The sequence below is a fragment of the Callithrix jacchus genome, chromosome 11, assembly GCF_049354715.1.
Source record: "Callithrix jacchus isolate 240 chromosome 11, calJac240_pri, whole genome shotgun sequence".
Lineage (NCBI taxonomy): Eukaryota > Metazoa > Chordata > Mammalia > Primates > Cebidae > Callithrix > Callithrix jacchus.
In genome coordinates this window covers 123,819,849-123,834,539 of record NC_133512.1, presented here as the reverse complement: position 1 = coordinate 123,834,539, position 14,691 = coordinate 123,819,849, and the positions used below count along the sequence as shown (strand labels likewise).

Sequence of the window (14,691 nt, the reverse complement as noted above, 5' to 3'; positions counted from 1 at the left end):
GTGTATTTCTTGGACCTTCTTGTCTCTTTTGATAGGAAACCGAAAGAAAAGTGTTATATAAACCCTCCACTTTAAGACCTTCACAGGCTTGACTTGAATCTGTTGTGCTGATACAAACTACATAATTATCAGAGACTCTGCATAGAGATGAGTTATTAGGGCCATTCAAGTGGTGTTTGCGTGTGTGTGTGTGTTTGCGTGTGTGTGTGTGTGTGTGCACATGAACACATGTGAAGATGGAGACTGTTCCAACAGTGACATGGAGGATGTATTTTGAAAATCCTCAGAGATGGGGACCCTGGTTTGTTTCACATTGTGTTATAAATCGATGATCCAGTAAACCTCAAGTTAGCAACTACTACCTAGCTTTAGACATAAACAAAACACATTCCCAGCCCTGCTAGAATTTAGAGTCAATTTCTCTTGACATAATAGCCTTACTCTTATGTATTCTATAGTTAGCATTTAGGTCTTATTTCTAATTTCATACTGATATAACTCTGCATTCTTTTTACATTAAGGAAAACAATTCTTTCACCAGTACTCACCATATTAATGTAAATGAGAAGGCACTTTTTTTCCTGTAAAAAATTTAAATTTCTGAAGACCTATTATGGATATTCAGGAAAATCAGAATAGTAAACAGAAAGAAAAGTTTTCAAACCAGAAAGTCTTATTATATCTTGAATTTCTTAGATAAAAGACAGGATAATTACAAATGATATTAGTAATAAATGGTAAGTGATAATAAATAGGTAACAATACTATATAGTGTTAAAAAAATTAAAGAAACTGATTCACTCAAACCAGTTGTAGTACTTATTTTTTCCATTAACACCCTGTACAGTTCTATTTCATGCTTTTTTAACTACTACTTTTTGAAGAAACCATTTCTGCTCTCAGATTTCCTTCAGCTACCTAGTGAGGTGATTTGAAACCTCACTTTCTCATCTTAGAGGATTTTACTTTGTGAGATGACACCAAAAAATGAAAAGGCATTTGTGTGACATTTAAAGGAAATGAGAGCCTATGTGCAGGGAACTTAAACCAGACAGAGGCTAAGGGAAAAGCATTTGACATTTGTCAGTCCCTCCTTTCTGTGCCCGATTTTCTCTCTTCAGGTCCTCATTTCTCACCAGAGGAAGGCTCCAGGACCCTATTCTTAGGGTCTAGGCTCTAGTCAGCTGAATCTTCTGTGAGTGTTTCTTATTATGAAATGGTCCCACTTTCTTCTTACCTTCAGCCAACCTCTTATTCCTCAGTGGTTTTCTCTTTACTGTCATAGAATGAAAAAAATCTAATAAAATAATTCACACTAAACATGAATGACTGATGTGAGCTGCATGTCTCTGTAAGAGTCACTGGTGAATGAAATTCTAAGGGAGACTTTGGGGGACCCTTGGATACATATTTTATGGTACCCTTCAAATCACATCACATTTTAACTAGTTCCATGCCTAGGACAGATTAGTCACAGTTGTCAAATTTCAGCTCTTCTTTGTACAGAATATCATAAATCTTACTACATCATAATTATGTTTTATCTAAACTGAATCACACCATTACATAATATGAATCAGTTCATTTAAACCATGTTGTTTACAAAAACATGTTTTTCTCCCAACATTCATTTGTTCTTAAGCTTCGACTAGCCCTTAATTCAGATACATGTTTACTAAAAAAAAATCACAAATATTGTTCATTATTCATTGTTATAATTATATCCTATGTGCCAGAGAGTTTATATTTACCACCTCATTTAATCCTCAAAACTTGATACAAATTATATGTACATATTATTATTATTTATATTTTATAGATTTGAAAACTAAAATTCAAAGAGATAAAGGAAAATATCCCGGGTACTAAATGGCAAACCCATTTATTTGAATCCAGTTCTTTCTGACTCTTAAGGCAATGCTTCTTGTACTACATTTGAGGTTTACCATCACGACTATTCATTTGGCACTAAGCACTAAATCATCAAGTCAAGAATTTGTATGGAGATACCTGGTTTGGTTAGTTTAGGTACTATAGTTCTGGGGTTTGCCATTGAGCCTTGTGAATGGTTATAAATTATGTGAAACTCAGGTTCAAGCACAGAGGAAATGAAGGGTTTCTTACTGATATTAAAGAAGTTAGATTGTCCAAGATGCTTGCATTGTCTAACCAACATGAGGGGAGTGAAAACTAGCTATTATTATTATTATTATACTTTAAATTCTGGGGTACATGTGTAGAATGTGCAGGTTTGTTACATAGGTATACATGTGCCATGGTGGTTTGCTGCATCCATCACCCTGTCATCTACATTAGGTATTTCTCCTAATGCTATCCCTCCCCTAGGCCCCTACTCCCTGCTATCCTTCCCCTAGTCCCCGACTCCCCTACAGGCCTGTATGTGATGTTCCCCTCCCTGTGTCCATGGGTTCTTGTTGTTCAACACCTACTTATGAGTGAGAACATGTGGTATTTGGTTTTCTGTTCTTGTGTCAGTTTGCTGAGAATGATGGTTTCCAGCTTTATCCATGTCCCACAGAAATTAACTCCAGATGGATTAAAGATTTAAACATAAGACTTAACACCATAAAAACTCTAGAAGAAAACCTAGGCGATACCATTCAAGACATAGGCATGGACAAGGACTTCATGACTAAAACACCAAATGCAATGGCAATAAAAGCCAAAAGACAAATGGAATCTAATTAAACTAAAGAGCTTCTGCACAGCAAAAGAAACTATCATTAGAATGAACCGGCAGCCAGCAGAATGGAAACTAGTTTTTATGCAGTTGTCCCACATGCTTCTCTCAGGCCTACCTTCTGGTTGTCTCTTTCTTATGCGTATGTGTATGTTTACAATGTTAACTGTGTTCTTCAAACCTTTCCTTCTTCCAAGAATATGGTTTCCATCTGTGTTTTAAATGCCATCTATTGTTGAAGTTTGACCCTGTAGATTCATCTCAAATCCATCCTAACAATTCCAGTGCTTCCCCAAATCCCCAGTCCATGACTTTCCATGCACACACCCAAGGTACTCCTTGGGCCAATTGTATTCAAATAATATTGGGTGCTTGACAAAAATTGGGCAGATTCCCTGCCCTTTTGGATCTAAATGTGGTTTCAAAACCTTCGTGTTTCATTGGCAACCCTGAGTAATTTTTTTTTTTTTGAGACGGAGTTTCGCTCTTGTTACCCAGGCTGGAGTGCAATGGCTAGATCTTGGCTCACCGCAACCTCTGCCCCCTGGGTTCAGGCAATTCTCCTGCCTCAGCCTCCTGAGTAGCTGGGATTACAGGCACGCGCCACTGTGCCCAGCTAATTTTTTGTAATTGTTAGTAGAGACGGGGTTTCACCATGTTGACCAGGATGGTCTCGATCTGTTGACCTCGTGATCCACCTGCCTCGGCCTCCCAAAGTGCTGGGATTACAGACTTGAGCCACTGCGCCCGGCCCCCTGAGTAATTTTTAATGCACACTCAAGTTTGAAAATCATAGACAATATCTGTAAGACACATTGTGGCCTATGAGTAGAACTGATATTATTTACTATTTTGATAATGCATGTAACTCTTAACTCCTCTGTAAGATTATTAATTTTTTGAGTACAGGGAAATACAGACTATTTCCTTTGCATCACTTATGCTGCTAGAAAAGTGTTAGGTACAAGTAAATACTCAAAGAATAGTTTCTCTAAACTTACCTATGGGTACAGATAAATGGAAACCAATTAGCTTCCTTGCTTATATACTATGGTTTACCCAAGCAGTTTTTCAATAGAGTATTTAGGTTTGCAATGAGATACAGCTTTTCAATGGAAAATATTTGCCCCATTCCAAGTGTACCCATATATATATGTGAATATACTCAGTATACACTTTTACTATGCTGGTGAAAACACCCAGGTGCATTTGTATATAAAAACACAGTGCGTTTGCTTCAATTATGTGTTTCTATTTTTACTCTTAAGGTTTTTAGAGTTCAAAGCACATGTCAGGTTTAATCAATTGCTACCGTTGAGATTATTGGTCAAAAAACGTATGCCAGATTTTCTCCCAACATTCATTTGTTCTTAAGCTTTGACTAGACCATAATTCAAAACCTCACTCACAGTTTTCCCCTAATTATATACTCTGGCTACCTTCATAAATTGCATAACTTACAAGCACTGCACTGTGAAGGGTGTACCCTTTGAATGCCATATATGAGCTGAATCTTCAAACATTTTAGATACTGTTAAAGCTAAGATGATTTTTTTCCTGAGTAGCATCCTATAGTCGTTTACACAAGTACTTTTTAGTGTTTTTTCCTTTTTATGCTCACCTCTGTATTCCTTAAGATGTTGAGTCTTCTTGATGAAAGAAAAACATGTAGATTATATATGTAGTGAAATTTCTAGGTTGATATCAATGAACTGTATCCATTTTTACTTTTATTTCCTAAGATAAAAGATAAAATAATTAGCTTGGGTAGAATAATCTGTCCTAGAGACTGTAGATTTATACATAAGTCCCTAAAAACTTAAATGAACATCATTTATTATTAATTACAATTTCAATAATTATTCTTCCATTGTAATGAAGTTAATAACTGACTGAATAGATGAAGATTGAACTGTGTCTTACAAGGTGAAGACCTAAATGCTCATGAACTGAAAAGGAAAGCCAATTCCTAAAGAGAAAGACCTCCTTCTAGCAATAATAGCACCTGTCAGAATATGTCAGCTCTGAAGCCAGGACAACACTGGCCACTCCCTCCATCAGGGTGGGGAGGAATAATTTTCTCTTGGCCAAGCCTTACCACATTTTAGTCTTGGGTTCTCTGGGAGGTGAAAGAGGGAAATTTAGGGAGCTAGGAATGTAGAGAAGAAGGGAAGAGAAGAAAGGACATTCCAGGACACTTAACATACTATTAGAAAAGAGAACTTGAGTGCAGCTACTCTCAAATGTGTAGAACACTGTTTGCTCCACTCTGCTTCCCGTTCTTGTCTCCCTCCCCTGCCCAGCCACCTGGTGTCATAGTCATGTCTTGACATAGGTGACTGTATTGTAATTCTTTTGAAAATGTTTAGCACATTCAGAGGTGAATCCAGGACTCCTGGATATGGCATCTATTAAGTCAGCATTTGGTTGGTGACTGCTGTGATTCTAGGACTCATAGAATTGAAAATCTATAGAAAGGGATCATGTAGAAATACCCTGTAATCCCAGCTGATCCAAGTATCCACTCCTCCTATCAAGTCAGAAGGCTCCACAGAATTCAGACTAGCCAGTCAGAAACTGTTTTTGAAGATAGCTAGACAAAAAAATCAAGCTTAAAGAAATTAATGAGGTAAATGTTTTCCCCTGGTCACATCTGTTCTGCTACAAATTTCCTGTTGCTTATGGCCAAATGTGTTCATTTTTTCTCCTTCAGAAAGAAAAAAAACCCCTGATATTTCTCCTACCATTTTTATCACGAAAAATATTGTCTCTTTGGAACATCTTCCATTCCTGATAACAATGAAAAGATAAAGTGTTAACATAGTTCTTATGGTGAATTTATTTTAAGTGTAGTAAATGGCATTGACATGATCCAGCTCCCTGTCAGGCTGACCCATCTTCTTTGCAAAATTTTTTTTAACCTAAGCATAGACTAGCTGACAATATGTCATTAACATGAATATAGGAAGTTAGCCAGGCTGCCCTCTCACAGCAATTTTCTGTTGGTATAGCTACAGCATTCACTGTTCTTTACCACTTGGCTTCTTTTATTATATGAGGTTGGTGGCTTTTGGTTCAAAATGGTTATTTATAAAGAAAATTCAGTGTTTAAAGAAAATGTGTGCCTTACAGCCTCATGAAGAAACACACCAACGTGTACTCTGACAAGTCCTTTATGCTTACATTTTTATTCATTTTTCTTATTGATTCTAAAAGATACATTTTTTAGAACAATATCTTCTTCTCCACTTATATCACTGTATAGTTAAACCACATTAATTGACAGGCCATGAGGACACAGCTTAATTTATACTTTTGTCCTGGATAAACAAATGATGGTAGTGAATAGTTCGATGTCCAGGAGATTTGAAAAGAAATGAGGCTACTAAAATGGACCCAAATACAGATATTTTTACTGAGTGAATTGATATGAATAAAATACCATGCCTCGACCAGGGTAAGACAGCCTAGCCTGTTCACAGCAAAGAACTCCAAGTGACTTAGTAGAGCATAAGATAAATATAATTGGAGGCAATTAATTGTGAATGCTCTATTAACAAACTCCATTTCACAGTCCCTAAAACAATTAATTGTAAGTTCTCATTGCAAGAGTCTTGACCTGGCGTGAATTTCTGAGAACCACAGTACCTTTGGTTTGAAAATTAATCTAGACCTCCATGTAATATCCATGCTACAGAGCCCACTCCTTCTCAATACCTCAGTACTGATGGATGACTCATCCCTTCTTATTTCATATTTAAACACCTCCTTTCTTCTCTGTTAGACTTACCTTCCCCCTGCCATTAAGATGAAATTTGTCTTCCTGTAGCTCCATTTACTATTTTAATTCCGCTTCTTGGGACCATCAGAGAGACAACTTGAGCTTCTCTTCCATGTGACAGCCTTTATGTACTTGAAGTCTTCCCTTTTCCATTTGCTTCAGCAATTCCTCATGTCTCAAATTTTAAATTTCTTCACTCTCCTGGGCACTCATCTCTCTGACTCTGGCTGAGTTCCTAAGTTGAATGTTCTATTTCAGGTTCTGTTTGGCCGCAGAAAGCAGGAGTAGACTGACAGCTCCTTGGTTCTGGACATGATTCTCATAGCAATGCAGGCAAGATTGCATGAGCTTTTTTATACTGCAGAAACATATTGAGCTTATTATTCAATAAACATTCAAAAACATTTTTATGTATTAAAGTTAAGTAATCTCTACATTGTCTTAATGCTAAATATGGCACATTTTTCTTGATTCATCTTAGGTTTGTACATATGCTTTGAAATGCCATGACTTATTTATCACATGTATGCTATGCACATATTTAGTAATAGTGTCCTCCAAATTTTAATCTAAAATCATTGATAATGTACTCAACAGGTTCCCGTCTTCAAATATGTTCTTTCAAGTTGAAACGCTTACCAGAAAGCTTTTGGGTACTACTATTAACTTGTGTGAACTCAGAAAATCTAAGACAGGTCTCAGTTAATTTAGAAGGTTTATTTTGCCAAGGTTGAGGATGTGCCCTTGACACAGCGTCAGAAAGTCCTGATGACATGTGACCAAGGTGGTCATCACACAGCGTCGTTTTATATGTTTTAAGAAGACATAGGACATCAATCAATATATGTAAGAAGTACATTGGTTCAGTCTGAAAAGGCCAGACAACTTGAAGCAAAGGCAGGAAGACTCAAAGCAGGGAGAGAGCTTCCAGGTCACAGGTGAGACACAAATGCTTGCATTCTTTTGAGTTTTGACTAGCTTTTCCAAAGGAGCCAATCAGATATGCAGCTATCTCGGTGAACAGAGAGATAACTTTGAATAGAATGGGAGGCAGGTTTGCCCTAAACAATTTCCAGCTTGAGTTCTCCTTAGTGATTTTGGGGGCCCAAGATATTTTCCTTTCACACTTGGGTTTACGGAATTATCTCCTTTCAGTAGTCCATTCTAGAATCTGCCCCAAGATTGACAGCTAACTCACTGATACAGAGTTAATAGCAATAACTTTTATTTCATTGACTGTCAAGATGCTATTCACTCATCTGTCTTGGAGCACAAAACCACATTTTCAATAAAATGTTTAAAGTCTACCTTCTGGAAGTTTAGGTTATTCAGCTGATTATACTAAGCCTTCTACTCCTTGACTAACATAAATACTAAAAAGAACATAAACAGTTTTTTAAGGCATAAGTTACTTTCAGCTTCACCAACCAATTCTTCCTCTATACATTCAAATATGCATTTGTCTAAGGAAGAAAAAATTACAATTATACTTACTGTATCATTGATTTCTCCAAAGAAAGAAGAATTATCCTTCAATAATTTATTCAAAAATTAGAACTATATTTTTCGGAAAGGAAATGGCATCAGAATTAAACATGGAAGAATGCATGTATGATTATATAATCAGACACTCAGAAAAACACATGTGGAGTTAGTGTGACCCTAGTAGTATTGGACACTGCTAATATATTTCCTTCCAATAACTCTTTTTTTTCTATAGGAATTATGTCCTAGGCAGACTCAGCAACAGCCATGCACGGGTCTCAGTAGAGGCTGCTGAGAAAAGAAGGAGTGTGGATTGGGAAGGACTAAGTCTGAGACAATGAATTAATCTCAGACTCTTTCCTGAGATGAAAAAGGCAGCATCTAAAATTATAAAGACCTAAGAAAGAAAAATCAAATGACGGATGGCTAGCATTCTGTTATCTGTCATATTATTAATTTTCAACAACCAATAGGTTGTTTCAGGAGGTTAAGTACCTTACTTGAGTTCACTCACTCAAGGTACAGATTCAGATCTGTTTGACTCCAAAGCTAGTGCTCTTCTTCCTCTAACTCTACTAATTCTGGTGTCATAGGTGCACCATGATTTGTTACCAACTAGTGAGGAGGACAGAGAGCACAAGACTCCAGAAGTGAGGATATTTAAAGTCAGAGCGGCTAGAGATACTTCTGAGAAGCTTGCCTTATTTCTGGCCAGAATGTGGGAGAGAGGGTCCAGACACTGTGAGGAGGGAGCTATGTAGAGGTACTGCACCCTAGATGATTGTACTAGAGTCAAGCAGCAGTCCTGACTGGTGGGTAATCTGTTCTTGGATCAGGAACTGGGGCTGGGGTACAAATGCATTAATTTAGAACACTTGGCAGAGATGGGGGTAGAGGGCAGTTTAGTGGCCTTGGAAGGGCCTGGTAGTGATCTCTGGTACCAGGATATCAGTTTCATCACTAGGGTGGCAAACTGTGCTAGTTTACTCGGGACTGTGAGTTTTCTGGGACACCGGACTTTCAGTGTTAAAATTAGGAAAGTCCTAGGAAAATTGCAATATATGATCACATGGTCATGGCACCAAGTAGATACCCAGTCCCCATCAACCAGAGATGTGGACATTACACTGGTTCTTTCCTCTTGCTCACACCCTTCTCTCCATCCATCCTTAAGGGCTCTCAATTTTATTTGCCTTTGAATGTCTGCCATCTTCCTCATCCCCATGACCACTGTTTTTGTTCAGGCTCTCACCATCTCTCACTATTTCCAGAGTCTCCTAACTGGTCTCTGTATCCATTCCTGTCAATCTCCACAATGCTGGATGCTCTTCTCAAATGAAACTGAATACATCACTCCTGCTCAGACATATCAAGAGCTCTCCACTTGGGAAAGGAGAACGTCCAATCTTCCTACATAATTTGAAAGACCCTGCAGACTCTAATGCCAACCTCTTTTCCCTACTCTAGCCTGCATCCCACTTCATGCTTTTCTATAAAGCAGACCCTACCTGAAAAAAACAAACCAATCCAAAACAAAACATGTGCCCTTACACAAGCCTCTGCCTTCTGCTTGAGACATTCTTCCAAGCTTTGTCTGTGTATAAAATTCCTATTCATCATTCAAAATATTTTGTAATGAGTGGAAACAAATACTAATGAAAATGTCTTTAGAGAGAGTCTTCTCTGTGGTTGGAAAGAATATGTTGATAAACTGCTTGAAGTGGGAGGTGACTTCTAAAAGACCATGCTGTATAACAGTTGAATGAGACTTTATGTTAGCTAGTATAGTCCTACATCTTGAATGAACTAACTTGAAAATCACACAATTTATAAATTTAGAAAGGAAACTTTATTTCTTACAAAGGGTTATAGCCTGTAAGCTGGTTATTCTTAGAGGCTAAGAAGCGTAGCCTCCAGTCAAAGCCATCAGCAGGAACTTCAAGGGAAGGAAGGGTAGAACAGGGATTTATGTCGAATATGTTGGCTAAATATATGTATTCAACAGGTTACAGGAGGAGCTATGAACACTCATGAAGGTGGTCCTAATGCTTATGTATTTAATAAACGTGCATGTTATGTAGGACCCATGTTCACTCAGGAGATGTAACATTTAAATGTATTACAAGTAGGCCCTACAGGCCAAAAGATGAAGCAGAGACATGAAAGCGCGCAAGTGTGTAAATTGGCCAGAACCAGTCCTTGGTTTGCCGTCTCTTATCAAGGGAAAGTTGCAAAAATCAGTACCTTGTTTGATCAAAGCTGTAGTTAGTTGTGGAACGGGGTCAGTTAGTCATCATCTGGCAGTTAGCTGCAACTCTTTCAATATTGCTTATCTCAAGGTTGGTGTTTGTTTAGCTGAAAGTAAAACCATGTAGCAGTTAGAATATAGTTTATTCTTTAAGTGCAGGGGTACATGACTTAACCATTGCATGGCATGTTTATAATTTGGTATCTTATTGCCACAAAGAATCGATTCTGCCAGTCTTATGATCTCTATTTTAACATTAATGCTGGTCAGTTGTTGCGTCTAAATTGCAAAAGGGAGTGGGTATGATGAGGTGTGTCTGACCTCCTGTCCAGTCATGGACAGAAACTCAGTATTTAAGGTTTATCTGAGGTCCCCTTGGCCAAGAGAGGTGTCCATTCTGTCGATTGAGGGGCTTAGGATTTTATTTTTAGTTTCTATTAAGTTGGCGCAAAAGTGATTGCGGTCTTTGCCATTAAAAGTAATGGCAAAAATGCAATCACTTTTGCACCAACCTTATAAAAGCACACTGCCTACATATGTCTGCAAGCCACAAGCTGTGCTTCAGGACTGACTCTATTTCTTAGCGTCTGTCCCAATAACAAAAGATGGAACCATATATTTCTTAGAACATAAAATTTTAATTTAATTTAAATGTTATATTCACTGTTTGTCCACCAGTACTTAATCCTGTTTAGACTATGACTAATGACGACTTCCCGGAGGCTGTGTTCCTACCAACATGAACATCGACAGCAGGAACATCGCCTGGGGATCTGTCAGAAATGTAAATCTTGGGCCCTATAAATCAGAAACTTGGAGGAGGGTTCAGGAGGGCAGCATTGCTGGTTTAACTTCCAGGTGACTCTAATTCGTCTTAATGTTAGACAATCACAGCTCTAGTTGATGTTTTTCAATGATCTATCATAATTAAAATCCCCTGTGCAGCTTTGTTAGCTATGGAAGAGATTCCTGTGCATGCTGAAGTTTGAGAATCTCTAATATTCATGAATTAAGCCACAGTACTACAGAGTGACTTCCATGGATGTTCTTACATGACTCTCGTATGAAACAGTTTCTTTCTGAATAATTTGACTGACTTTGAAGGATAAACTCTGAAGCTGGAATGCCTGTGTTTGAATCCCACTTCCACCATTTACTAAACGTGGTAGCTGGTGCAAGTCATCCAGCCTCTCTGATATGGTTTATATCTGTGTCCCCACCTAAATCTCATCTTGAATTGTAATCTCCATAATCCCCACGTGTTGAGAGAGAAACCAGGTGGGAGGTGATTGGATCGTGGGGTGGTTTTCCCCCATGCTATTCTGATTGTGAGTTCTTGCAAGAGCTGATGGTTTTATAAGGAGCTCTTCTCTATTCACTCTTCTCTCTCCTGCCACTTTGTGAAGGTGTCTGCTTCCCCTTCTGCCATGACTGTAAGTTTCCTGAGGCCTCCCAGCTATACAAAACTGTGAGTCAATTAAACCTCCTTTATTTTTAAATTACCCAGTCTTGGGTAGTACCTTTACAGCAGTGCGAAAATGGACTAATACACTCATAGTGTCTAAGTTTTCTTCCCTTCAAATGGAGATAAAAATTGACCTAGTTCACAAGGTTGTTTGAGTCTAACTGGGAAAATACGTATAAAGTGTTTAGACGGTGACTTTCAAAACAGCTATATGGAACAAGACTCTGGGTTTGCTATGTGCGTGTTGCTGAGGAGACTATTCACTCTGTTACAAAGTCCCCTCTCTGAAGATCCACAGAGATAAGGTTTCGTATTTGGCTACTGGGGTTTCTTTCCGGGTACCTTATGAATCACGGCATGGGTGAATTTCCTTCTCAAACTGGCTGCCTGAAACTGAGAGCTAAGATTTTGTCCATCTCTATTCATTTGAAGGACACTGTGGCCTAATCTGAGAGCTCATTCAACTTCTGGCTTTATGTATTTCTACATTTTTTGCCCTTTACTTTTATTCTCCTAACTTATTTTAATTTTTTTCTGCATTTTATTTTTTCTTTGAATGCTCTTAGATATTTTTAGGAATAAGATAAGGTAAAAATGTAATTGACTGATTTTATTTAAATAAGCATTCAATTAGCTATCCAGACTACTACCGTGTTTTGATGGATAGTACTGAGTGTCAACTTGATTGGATTGACGGACAAAAAGTATTGTTCCTGGTGTGTCTGTGAGGTTGTTACCAAAGGATATTAACATATTTGCATCAGTGGGCTGGGAAAGGCAAACCCACCCTTAATCTGGGTGAGCACAATCTAAGCAGCTGTCAGCACAGCTAGCATAAAAAGCAGAAAAATGTGAAAAGAGAGAGTGACCTAGCCTCCCAGCCCTCATCTTTCTCCTGCGCTTGATGCCTCCTGCCTCAAACATCAGACTCCAAGTTCTTTGGATATGGAACTTGGACAGGCTCTCCTTGCTCCTCAGCCTGCACACGGCCTATTGTGGGACCTTGTAATCATGTGAGTTAATACTTAATAAACTCCCATATACATATTATAGGTATGTTATATATAATAAACTCCCATGTATATGATAGATCATTTAAAAACCTCAACGAGAGCAGTGATTTTCTAACGTTAGAATGAATTAGAGTCACCTGGAAGGCTTGTTAAACCAGAGATTCCTGCCCTCCTGAACCCTCCCCCAAGTTTCTAATTCAATACACCTCTTGGGGCCTGAGATTTACATTTCTGACAGATCCTCCAGCAATGTTCATGCTGTTGATGTTCATGTTAGTAGGACCACAGCCTTTGGGGAATCAGCATTAATCATATTCTAAACAGGATTAATATATATATTTCATTAGTTCTGTCTCTCTGGAGAACCCTAATACAAGTGGTCAGTGATATTGACCTTATTTCCTTAGGAAATCTGAAAAGCTTATTTTTGATAATATCTCATGGAGATTGGTGTTTCATAGATTCTTGGTGATTTGGTTTGGGTCCATGTCCTTGGCAAAATCTCATGTCAAACTGTAATGCTTGATATTGGTGGGAGGTGATTGGATCATGGGGGATGGATTTCCGCTTTGGTGCTCTTCTCATGATAATGAGTCAGTTATTGCAAGATCTGGTTGTTTAGAAGTGTGTAGCATATTCCCCTTCTCTCTCTTTCTTCTGCTCCAGCCATTTAAATCATGCCTGCTTCCCTTTCACCTTCCACCATGATTGAAAGCTTCCTGAGGCCTCCTTGGCCACACCAACTGTACAGCCTGCAGAACCATAAGCCTCTTTTTTTTTTTTTTTTAATAAATTATCCAGTCTCAGGTATTTTTTTATAGCAGTGCAGGAACAGATTAATATAGCTAGGTATTTTTGTAGACATTGTTTCACTGACTCTTTGAACCATAGAAATGGGTGGTTTCTCCAAGCCATGACACCTAGATTTTAGAATTTGGGGTAGGTTTAACGTTTCTCCCAAAATTATTGGGCTGGTCTGAGATCTCATCTTTCTGATTCCCAAACCAGTGTTTCTGCTGTTTTACCAGTTTAACACAGACTTTAAACCTCTTTCAGTGACCTTCCCAAATCTGAGGTCCTCCCTTCTTGACTGTTACCCTCAGTATGATATTCACGTTAACAGCTTTGACATACATAGGGAACAGGAAGAGGATATTTTCCTTGCTTATATCTAGGATGAGGGGTGGTATGGTTTGTCTGTTTTCCCACCCAAATCTCATCTTGAATTCCCACATGTGGGAGGGATCTGGGAGGAGGTAATTGAATCATAGGGGGAGATCTTTCCCATGCTATTCTCATGATAGCAAATAAGTCTCAAGAGATCTGATGGTTTTAAAAAGGGGAATTTCCCTGCACAAGTTTTCTCTGTCTTGCCGCCACCATGTCAAAAGTGCCTTTCACCATTCACCATGATTGTGAGGCCTCCCTAGTCACATGGAACTGTAAGTTTATTAAACCTCTTTCTTTTGTAAATTGCCCAGTCTTGGGTAATCTTTATCAGTAGCATGAAAACACACTAATACAATAAATTACCACCAGGAGTGGATGCTGATGAAAAGATACCCAAAAATGTGGAAGTGACTTTGGAACTGGGTAAAAGGAAGAGACTGGAAGAGCTTGGAGGGTTCAGAAGAAGACAGGAAAATGTGGGAATGTTTGGAACTTCCTAGAGACTTGTTGAATGGTTTTAACCCAAATGCTGATAATGATATGGGCAATGAAAACCAGGCTGAGGTGAAGATGGAGATGAGAAACTTGTTGGGAACTGGAGCAAAGGTAATTCTTGTTATGTTTTAGCTAGGAGACTGCCTGCATTTTGCCTTTGCCTGAGATATCTGTGGAACTTTGAACTTGACAGAGATAATTAGGGTATCTGGCAGGAGAAATTTCTAAGCAGCAAAGCATTCAAGAGGCGACTCTGGTGCTGTTAAAGGCAATTTTAAAAGGGAACAGAGCATAAAATTTGAAAAACTTGCAACCTGCCAATGCAATAGAAAA

General features: G+C 38.4%; 1 long non-coding RNA gene across 1 annotated transcript; it reads right to left on the bottom strand.

Moving 5' to 3' along the window:
- Positions 1-4,124: 4,124 nt before the first annotated feature.
- LOC144578225 (uncharacterized) lies at positions 4,125-10,367 on the bottom strand. Its single transcript, XR_013523673.1, has 3 exons — positions 10,212-10,367; positions 6,492-6,840; positions 4,125-4,438 (listed from the first exon to the last, which is right to left on the bottom strand). It is a non-coding gene; the product is annotated as an uncharacterized LOC144578225 (long non-coding RNA).
- Between the last annotated feature and the right edge of the window lie 4,324 nt (positions 10,368-14,691).